This window comes from Centruroides vittatus, unplaced genomic scaffold (genome assembly GCF_030686945.1).
Source record: "Centruroides vittatus isolate TY-2023 unplaced genomic scaffold, ASM3068694v2 contig_941, whole genome shotgun sequence".
In the NCBI taxonomy this organism is placed as follows: domain Eukaryota; kingdom Metazoa; phylum Arthropoda; class Arachnida; order Scorpiones; family Buthidae; genus Centruroides; species Centruroides vittatus.
Window position 1 is genome coordinate 2,093,080 of NW_027122625.1, and position 11,710 is coordinate 2,104,789.

Consider the following 11,710-nt stretch of genomic DNA (forward strand, 5'->3'; position numbering starts at 1 on the left):
GGTACAGAAGTCTTGGAATTTGAACACGTCACCATTCTCATTCATTCTTCTGTACCAGGCATGAGCAACCTGTGACTCGCGGGCCACTTCATAACTCTCTTCTAAGGCCTTCGACATCCCTTAAAGTCAATTAAACTAGTATTTACTCATGTTTTTTACCTAGAATTTACATAGAATACGGCCCGTTTGGCCCGATCTCACATTGCTTAATAAGCTGCAGCTTAAGGCCTGGCGTTTTAGGGCCTCACGCTTTCACGCCTGTTATTATTATTATTGTTATTATTTGGTCTTACGTGTTATTATTTAGGCTACACAAGTCTAACTTGTAAGTCTAGCACAGAGGGCCCCTTTACTACAGAAATGCTGCCCTTCTAAACTATGCCTTTCGACGATAAATAACCAATGGGGCATTTAAATACGAAATTCTGTTATAATATAAATTCAAATTTCCTCTATTGATTTTCGATTTCCTTGAATTATTTTACATTTATCAATCCTCTTCCCCCCGTTACACACGTGTTTCGGGAAGGGGTGATTTTTATTTATTACTTAACAGACAAAAGGCATATAAAAATATATATATATACAAATTTAAACTTTAAATTTATAATAATAGTAATAATAATAATGTTTAAAAATAAAAAAAAAATTAAAATTAATCGTTAAAACTTTCATTTTTTAAATAAGTTTTAAGCTTTAAAAATTAATTGTTTTAATATAAAACTTCATTAAAACACACGATTTTTTCCAGTGTAAAGCGCTTGATATTGTTAATAAAAATTGCAATTTTTAATTGTTTTTAATCAAATTTAATTTAAAAAACAATTTTTAAACCATTTAAACCTTAATTTTAATTAAAAAAAAATCAATTTTTTAACATAAAACTTCACTAAAACACGCGACTTTTTCGACGTGAAGCCCTAAAAAACAGCCATTTTTAAACACAATTTTTAATTGTTTTTAATTAAATTTAATTTAAAAAAAAACAATTTTAAATTAATTTTTAACTTTTTAAACTTTAATAAGAAATTAATATATTTTTAATAATAAAATAATTTTTTTTTCGACGATAATGGAAACAACAATAAATCTGATTGATAGAGATTAAATTCTATTCTATAATAACAATGGAAGTATCATATAAAGTAGAGAGAATTACTAGAATAAAAGTTAATAATTTTTTAAATAAAACTTTATTTAAAAAAAGAAAAAAAAATTTCTAGAAGGGGAGAATGAAGTATTAAATTATAACAATAAAAAAAATTCCTTTGTAAGTCATTAAAAAAGGATCAATTCCGTAATAAAATCCTTCCCTTAGATAGATTCGACTTTGCAGATTTTTTTTTCTCGTGGTGCGTATGTGTGTCTGTGCGTTGTACACAGGAAAAAAAAGAACTTTGACTAACGACATTTGTTTCCTGTTCTTCAGAAGTGAATCGATAGAAATTTGCAACAATAGAAGCACAAAAACATTGTCTGGAAACCATGGTAAGGGGAGAAGCTTTATTGTAAGTTAACTGTGGGTAGTCGGACTGTCAACAACTGTTGTTGTCTGATTGCTCTTTTTTTTTTTTTTTCTTGCTTTCCGCTTCATCAGCGACCTCTTTTCTCCTAGTGTTTTGTCTATGCCCCACTAGGGTTATCTTGCCCCCGAAAAACCGCTGTTTGATGATCCCTGCTGGATGCCCCTTTGTCCTGCCACTTGGAGTGCTAAATGCCCAAAGACCTCATGCTGTAACACTGTCCATAAATCTCAATACTATTTTCTTGCCTTGTGCTCTTGATTCCTACTATTACGTGAGCCTCATACTTATAAGTGCTAACTACGTGATCTGTGATGTAACAGGATGTAAGTCTCGCGCCTCGTCTTCTCTGACGATTCGTTTAGGAACCGGAAATTACGCCAAAAAAAAGGGAGGTGGGGGGAAAAACCGTAGATTTTCGGCCATCCCGCTGAAAAAATATGGAAAATTTCGAGAAATTTTTAAATTTAATGTTGTAATTGTGCAAATTTTCTAGTAAAATTGTGATTTTTTTTTATTTGTGTTCTTTGCTTGTTTGCCTTATTTCTATGAGTTTTTAACCTGCAAAATCCCACAATAAAGATTGATTAAGGGAATAAATATACAATATTTTAAAATAAAATAATTTTCCACACATTTTTTAAAATTAAAACCTTCATTTTAAGTGTATTTTTCACGTGTACTTGAATGTAATTAAGTGTTCGTAAGAAGCCTTAAAGAGCCTTAAAAATCTTAATTATAATTAAGCACACGACTAATTTACAATTAAATTATATTTAATTATAGTTTAATAAAAGTATAAAGTGTAAAAACACGATAAGAAACGTTAAAAGGGGGGTTTTCATCACACAAAACACAAATGTCCCGCGTGAAACGATTACTTTAATTACACGAAGCACCCCTCTTTTTTTTTAATTTTAAGTCCACCTTTTAATGTCGACGAGTGCCAAATTGCGGGCCAATTCAACACATAAAGTTGTAAATTTTGGCTATTAAAAACAGTGAAAGAAGTAGGAAAAAATAAATAAAAAAGAGTTAAATAAATGGGCATAAATTATTCCTTTCTTGCAGAAAGAAATGGTTGACATCGCAAATACCTAAATTGCACCTTTCTTTGGAGGCCATTTGAGATTTATGTGACAAGTTGACTACAATAAAATATACTTTGATTTAATGTAAGCGGTGAAAGATGTCTTCATTCTCACATTCAAATAATGTAAGATAGACTTGAACCCCCTGCAAACAGGTAGAATACGTGAAAGGCGATGGGTGTTACGGCCATTGTTTCAGGTGTAAACGTCGCCGTTTGGAAGAAAATAGAAATTGCAACTCATCAAATCTTCAATTTTTGTAGATTTCTGGCAATTACTTAAGTGTTTTCTATAATGGGTTGGCTTCTTAAGATGCTCCTTTGCCTGGGTGTTATAAGCGGGCCTCGTATAAACTTCATATACAAAACACATATTCGAGTGTCTGGGAAGATAAATTGGAAGAAATTTCTTTTGGGAAAGTATAAAGTATGCATTAAAATAAATTACACGAGCTTACAGAAGAGGAGGAGGAAAAAGAAAAAAAGGGAAAAAGTTGTGTCAGGAAAATGTATTTTGGAAAAAGAGGAGGTGGCAATTTTACAAATGCATTTTGATAAAAATAATCATTTGCTGGAAAAATAGTAATGTAAAATAGAATGTGTGCCCTGCAGCTGAAGAGTCTTTCTATTTGGAAACAGTCATCTATATAAATCTGTGGAATCTTGTCAGCCATTGAAATAAACAGCGTTGGTAGCATAAAGGAGCTCCACTTCTCTCGCCTGTCGCCTTATTCAATCCAATGATTCATATGCTGCTTTATCCAGAATAAGAGATAAATTACCCTTTTGTACACTAGTAATCACGTGACAATGACGAATGGTACCAATGACAAGTCGGACATTAACTGGCCCCTTTCCGAATAGACCCCGCCTACCCGGCCAGGTGCTCATCATCCGGATGGTGACGATCTTCATCACCATCCTCGCAACTCCGTTGCTACCTACAGCAGGCCTACTTAAAGCTTCCAAAAAAAAAAAAAAATTAATAATAATAAAGATGGAGAACGGTGGCCAAACGAAATTTGCCCGGAGCAGAATAAATAGAAGGGTGCGAAAATCCGCACGGGTGCCATAATCTAGCTTGTCAAAGCCAGATTATGGCACCCGTGCAGCCTGTAGTTATTAAGATAGGCGCCAAACATTGTTTTTAGGACCCCTAAATGTAGGAAGCCTATATTTAGGGGTCCTTAAAACAAAGTTTGCAAAGAAGGCTTCGTATGTGGGCGCTCCCGTTTCAGATTCCTTATTGAAGACCCTACGACACTTGATTTTATACAGAGGATCCGATCTTCTTCTTTCTGTTATATATACAAACCGGCAATTACTAACAATCACGCTGGAAATACTTGTGAAGCATCTGTCACAGCATTTCTCATTCTTGGTCCGTTGCCCATCTGACAACTGTCATTTCACTGTGGAACGAGCTGCTTCCGTTGCTCTGCCAGTTATTAACATAATTCCCTCTTTGTAGCAGTCACTGAACTTACGTAAACTATAATTGTTTACCCTAAAAAACAGGGGGGGAAATCATTAATACCCTTTATTTTCTGTCAGAAATCACATTTAAAAAAGAAAAGAAAAAAAATGTATCTTCAATCTCTCGCGTATCCATAAACAAAAGATGCACAGATGTTAAAGGAGACAGGGCAATGCATACAATAATACTAGACATTATTATGAATAGTGTAAGCAATTACATGGTTACGTTCTCGCTCAACCGTTAACCATCTGTCTTGTCAGAGAAAGGATGATACAATTATTGACAAGGCCCCTCATCTTAAAGGGGGGAAGGAAGAAGAAGAAGAAGAAGAAGAAGAAGTAGAAGAAGAAGAAGGGGGGAGAAAAAAACTGAAGCAGCATCGACTTGGCTACAAATGATTAAAATTTAATTGAAGCCAAATTAATTTGCCGTAACAGTTTGCCATGGATCCTGTGTAAAAAGGAAATGGGGAATCAACCTTAAACGTATAGTGAAAAGTAGAAATTAAGGGTGATGTATATGCCTTATTGTGTTTGATAAGTGTAGGGAAAGACGGTGACAACTTATCTTTATGCACCCATTAAAGGCGGCGAAAGAAAAAAAAGAACACCAAGTGGCTATAATTACTTAGGCTATCTGTGGCACCATCTGAAAAGGTTGTCATGTGCATTTCCGTTCAGGACAGGAAGAAACACTTGTAATTGTTCTGTCAGTCCAACCGTACGTCTGACATTTATACCTATACTAAGCCGGATAATAGATAATCTTACACGAGAAATTTCCCTTTGCGAAACTTTGTACACCACATGAAGATCCTCTGCTCTCGTAGGAAATCCATCAAGAATCTGGATTACCTACGAGGAAGGTGCATGCTATCATCTTTAAGGTATTTAAATTTCGATCACACTTTGACAGACTATAAATTACTTTATCCAAAAGATAGATAGGACGTTGTGAGTAAATAAGGTTGCCATGGCACGTGCCTATTACCTGTTCAGGGTCATGATTATAGGTTTCGGGTCGCATGTGACAGACCCACGATGACAGAACGTGTCATTAAAATTCAGTTAGTCCTGCCTGAAGTGTGTAACCCCCTCCATCCTCTAACTGACAGGTAGTCATCTATATGACGAGAAAGCAAGAAAGAGGGGGGAAGATAGGAGAAAAAATTAGTGCAGAGGTGGCAGAATTATCTAAACTTCTCCCTTTTTTTAATTTTATTTCCTTTAAGCAAAAATACTGATAAAAATTTTAATAATTTGCACGATATTTGTATGTAATAATGGCACCAAAACAGCGAGTTAAAGCTTAGAAATTTGGATAAGAAAAAATAAATAAAGCGAGATGGAATGTATTAAAGATAAGGCCCCATACGCAGGCCCAAATTAAAAGATAAATTTTTTTGTTCGAGCACAAACAGAAGTTCCTTTGTGGTTCCTCTTCCAGGCATACACTCGAGCAACACGTTTCAATTTAAATTATAATTGTTTCGACGTTATATCGAGGTATTTCTGTCGAAGTAAAACTTCGAAATTGGTAAGAGAGAGAGCAATGGCAAAATATCTTTTCACACTGAAATACAAAAAATTGTTGTTAGTAAGGTTACCGTCAGAGCGTTAATTTGAACATGATGTATCACTTGGAAGAAGGTAAAGGTGACAAAAGAACAATTCATTTTCTTCCGACCGCAAACTCCTACAATAGAATCCATGATTGGACCACAGAGGATTCCCCCGATCCACTTCATTTGGCCAAGATTGTGAGTTAATAAGTAGCTTGCTTCTACTGCCCTATAATTACTAAGTGCAATGGTAACACTAACTCAAACTAACACCTCGAACTAATGGGAGTTATTCCCCCTACCCTCTAAACAACTAACCGCCGTTTACCCCTAGGAGGTTCTAGGGGTCGTCTTTTTTTTCCCTCTCTCTCTCTCTCCCCCTTCTCCTGCTTCCGACCGAAATGAGTTTGTAACAGAGGAAAATATCTTATTTTAAAACTTTAAAATTACACTCAGGGGTTAATTAAACTAGTGGGAATCGGGGGTGAAATCCTTCTATTGTAAGCGCGACAAACCTCATTTTCTGGCTGAAAATGTAGGCAGCAGCTGTTTAAACGGATTAATTACGTTATTTCGAAAGGTGTCACTTCATCCTAGCCAATGTTTAAGTGTTTAATTATTTAAAACAGCAATTAATAAACAGAGATAAACAGTGGGTGGCTACCAAAACGAAAACTTGGTATATCGTGTTCTTTCAACCCTTTCGATGCCTTTTCAGTTAATGATTAAGAGAAGGAGGAGAGCTTTATAAAGTTTTAGTGGCACGCGAAATAACACATAAATCTTCTACATGTGAATAAAAGATGGAATCTGTGCCTCTGGAGACTTGAAGTATTTCAGTTTTGAGTGATGTTAGAGACAGCTGACCTTGTGCAGAAAAGTAATTTGACACTGAACGAATGAGAATCAGCAAAGACATTCGAGATGACGTGGGAATGGAGAGTAGAAGGGGGAGGAAGCAACGAAAAAATAAAAATAAAAAATAAAAAAAGAGCAAGGAATAAAAAGTACCAATCTGACGTCATTCACTTTACTCCAGTAATTCAATCCGTTGAGTAGAGGGCGTTGCTGCGGTGGTCTACGCGGAATTGACGTCGCATCACGTTCACGTGACCAGCAGCGCCACCGTTGGGACGTTTTGAGAAAAACTCTAGCCTCAATTCGGGCCTTTTCGAGGAATTTTTGGAAAGGCGATACATTTTCTTCCAATTATAATCGCCGTTTAAACGCGATAAAGGGGAATTTAATACTTGTAGTTTCAATGCCATATATATATATATATATATATATTTTGTTTTATCCTGAAGAACCTTAAATTCACAGCCTATTTTTTGTAACGCGGGATTCATTAATGGCATCGACATGGACTTTCGTGCACTCGGAGTAAATTACAAGTTAAATTGTTGAATTATCTTAGAATGAGCAAATTCGGGCATAACGTTGGTGGGCTAACAGATGGGGTGGTCCAAGTATCACGCGCATTGCTGCGTCAAACAGGTTTTGTCAGTTGACCGCGCAAACATGAAAATACCAGCGGGTGATTTCTTGGACTCCTGCAACATGAGATAGATTCAATGAAGCGAAAAATCTTAACAGAGAACCTGTCTGAAACGAATATAATTTTTTTCTCTGTTTTTTTTTTTATTTAAACAATTGCAGGAATGATGCAAAATTGTTCGGTTTTAAAATTTGATTTATAAAATAACGTCTATAAATGCAACGATAAAAATGTAAAAATCTATTTCTTTATTATTTAAATTATATTAAAATTAATTTAATTAATTTTAATTATTGTGTACTGTACGTGATCGTTAATAATATTTGTGAAAATGTTTAAAATTTAAAAAGCTGTCAACAGATGGCAGCAGAATATAGTTACTTAATTTTCAATAAATAAGCTATAAATGCTTTAAAAATGTCGATTTCAATAATTGTTAAAATGATAATTAAGTCTCATGTCAAATTTTAAATATATTGTTACTTTAAAACATGTAAAATACAATATTCATAAAATTATTGTTATTGGCTTGCATCTTCTCCACTTTAAATGTTACTTATCGTTTTGAAAGTTATAATTTTTATGTAAAAAATTTTATAATTTAATAAAAAAAATATAATAAAAGTAAATATTACATAAATAGATAGAATTTTGATTTTTTCGAATATTTTATTTTCCAAGAATTTAAATATCGGAATTCTTACAGCGCCATCTGTTGATTGATATAGTGACTGTTATTTATTATAATTTTCGATATTTTTTTAAATAAATAAGTAAAAATAGATGTAAACAAACACACAAGAATATTATTTAACCGTAATTTTAATACACGAGTTTAATTAAAAATTAAAAAAAAAATTTAAATAATTATAATAAATTCAATAATTTATTATAAGTAATATTAAACGTATTAATAATATTTATACATTATTATAATTTTTCTAACTATTGTTACTGTTGTTATTTTAATTTAAAAGAAAAAATTTCCTATACGTGCTGCCATCTGTGAATTGTAAACAGAAACAATGAGAATAACATTTTAAATATGAATTTTTGAATTTTATCAATATTTGTTCTATTATAAAAATATATGCAGTCAAACTTCCAATAACGGCCACCTTTAAACGGCGGCCATTTTTTTTCATTAACGTTTCTTTTTGAAATGCATACAAATGTGGCCACTTCCGAACCGCAGCCATATTTATTACGTTCCCGTCAATGGCCGTTGTTCACAGGTTTGACTGCAAAAAATTTTAAATGTAAATCACTAATTGTTAATGTTTTTTTAATTTAAAAATTTAATTATTCAATTAAACTGAAATAATTACAGTTAATTAATATCATGGAGAGTTCTAAACATGTAAATATGTAAGTATACACATGTATGTTGCATTGGAGCCAAACCTCTGAACTACGAACACAGACGGTAACATAAAAATGGCCGTTGTTTGGAGGTTACTCTTTCTTTCTTTTGAACGAAAATGTATGTAAAGTTCCCGAAAAAATGGCTGCTGTTTTAGAGGTGGCCATTGTTGGAAGTTCGACTGATCAATTTTAATTCTCAAATTTTTATTTAATAATAAATAAATCTATCAATTCGGATTTAAAATCAATTCATCATTTACAAAAATTACACAATTTTAAAATAATACAAGTTTCACAATTATAATACAGTCGAACCTCCTAACAACAGCCACAACTAAACGGCAGCCATTTTTTTTTCCAGAAACGTTTCTATTTGAATTACATGCAAAATAATTTCCAAACAGCGGTCATTTTTACATTCCCGTTAGTAGCCGTTGTTTAGAAGTTTGACTGTAAGAAACTTTTGTAGTAATAATAGTTAGATAATTAAATAAATTAGTTTTTAAGCTTGTAATAATTGAAAAAATGTATTCTTAAACTGTCGCCATTTTGAAATCTCGCGGTGAAGAATTATGAAAATTATAATTTTTTCGATTTCAAGAATTATAACTTTTATGAGACTGAAGTTTATTTATAAACACTTTTTAAGCTATTTGAGACAATAAAAATAATTATATTTTGTATATAGTAGTCGAATTACAAACATCAAGAATAAGATGTTAAAATTATTATTTTCGCCAACAGATGTCGCCCTTTTAACTTTCGTTTCTTTAAATTAATTTTTTTTTTTTTTTTAGTTTTTAATTTATTAAAATAGAATATTTAGCTAAAATCATCTGATTTATTAAATAAATAAATTGTTAAAGATTTTTAAGCTGTTAAATTGTATAAAAAGGAATAAAATAATTGAAATTAAAATATTGCTCATATTTAATTACCGAATTAAATGTCACATTATGTTGTAATTATTATATTAATTAAATATTTTATTTAAATGCTTATTGTAAATGAAGATCTGTTTGTTGTTTTATTTAATTGAATTAAGTTATATATGTAATTTTTCAGTCGTGTGAGTTTGATTATTTTTTGTTTATCACACATAAATATTTTTTATATAATTATTAATTAATTTAAATAAAATGAATAAATATTGTTTTTTCAAGTATTTTTTTTCATGTTAAAACCTTATTTTAATTTCCTTAAAAATTACAAATAATTTTTAATATTTAAATTACAGCTATATATAAATTAAATGTTTTAATTTTTCTTCAGAATAATAATAATAATAATAATTTATGCAGAAATAATGTTTACATTAGAGTGTAATAACTAAAAACGATATTATAACATAAATTTAAATCGTCCAATTAACGTGGAGAATTTGATATAATAGCCAATAAAATTTTAATACAGATTTTAAAATTATCCAATAACGTAGCGTATTTGTTAAACGTCATCGATGAACAATTTTAATTAACCAATAAGGGTATAAATGTAAGTTTAAATCCGAAATTCAAAATTTATTGGATATATTGTATCCAATAAAATTTTTTTATTTTAATACAAAATTTAAAATTATCCAATAATGTTGAGTATTTGATAAACGTCATCGATGAACAGTTTTAATTAATCAATAACAGTAAACATGCAAGTTTAAATTCGAAATTTAAAATTTTTTTTATTATTGAATTTGTTTTAATGTTATTTTTAAGATATTAATTCGTGTTTAGTAATTTCTAGAATGTTAACTAACTAAAGTAGATAATGAATTATTTGAATATTTATCATTAATGGATCAATTTATTAAAAAAACATCCGGAATATTGTAAGTCTGTTTATAAAGTAATCTGATAGTTAATACTATTTATATATATATATATATATATATATATATATATATATATTATGTGTATTTTTTTGTTTAGTTTCTTTGAATATTTCTAGATTTCATTTCTTTCAGTATGAAAATAAGACCAGTCAGAGTTAGATTTATCACTAATGCTATTTATAGAATATATGTGACAGTTTGTGAATATATTAGCAATATGAACTTTTATTTTTTCTTAAGTTTAGTAAGAAAATTTACATTATTTATGAGGTAATAATTCTTTAAAATATGCACTATAATAATAAATATATAAATATATTTTTCACTTTTAATCAATTATATTTTTATTAAAATTGATCCATTTATATTCGAAAAATTTCATACTTCATTTAAATTACAAAAATATTGCATTAATTAACCAATGACGATGCGCCAATTCAAATACGTCACGGATAAATAAAAGTTTAAATAATTTTTTGAACGTGGGTGGAATATTATTGGTCGGTCTTACGAGTAATTAACCAATAATATCACAATGATGCAACATAGAACTTCTTTTTTATTATTTTTTTAAGAAAAGGAATAAATGTGGCTATTTTATTATTTTTTATTGTATAAAATTATTATTTTTAAATTAATGAACTTGTGTTATTTTTATTCGTTATTTAGAAGAAAAAATTCTCTCATTTGTTAAATGTATAAAACAAAAATATAATTAATATTTTATCTCCTTTTTTTTTATAGCTTTATTGAGGAAAACTTGTAAATAAATTATATTAATTATATACAAATAATAAACGGTTATACTTTTATTAGCTATATTAGAACATTATTCAAACTATTTTTAATTGGTTATAACTAGCAATTCTCTTCACTTTTTAATAAAATAAATTTATATTTATTATTTTATGTGTTTTTTCCTAAATCATTTTAATTAATTTAATTATGTAGAATGCATTATTTAAACAGTATATTTAATGGAAATTAATAATTTATATTCGATTTATATTATCTCCATTGAAAATTCGTGCTTAGATCTTCGTCTAAATTCGATTTTTTTCGAATGAAATTATTGTAATCAGATCAATTAGAAACGTTCTTGCTTGTAAATTGAATTTATCACATAACGTTGTTAGCCAAAATTACAATTTAAATATTCTATTATTGCTTATTTTGATTTATTTTATAATATTTATCATCATCAAAATTTTATTAGCAAGAAAAAAATTTTAAAATGTTTCTAAATATATGATTGATTTCTAGGTCAAAATTTTATAACCAGTAAAAAAATAATTTTTAAATTTAAAAATATATATATATTCTAGATTTTATATAATTTAAATTTTCACTTAGTTTGCATTAAAT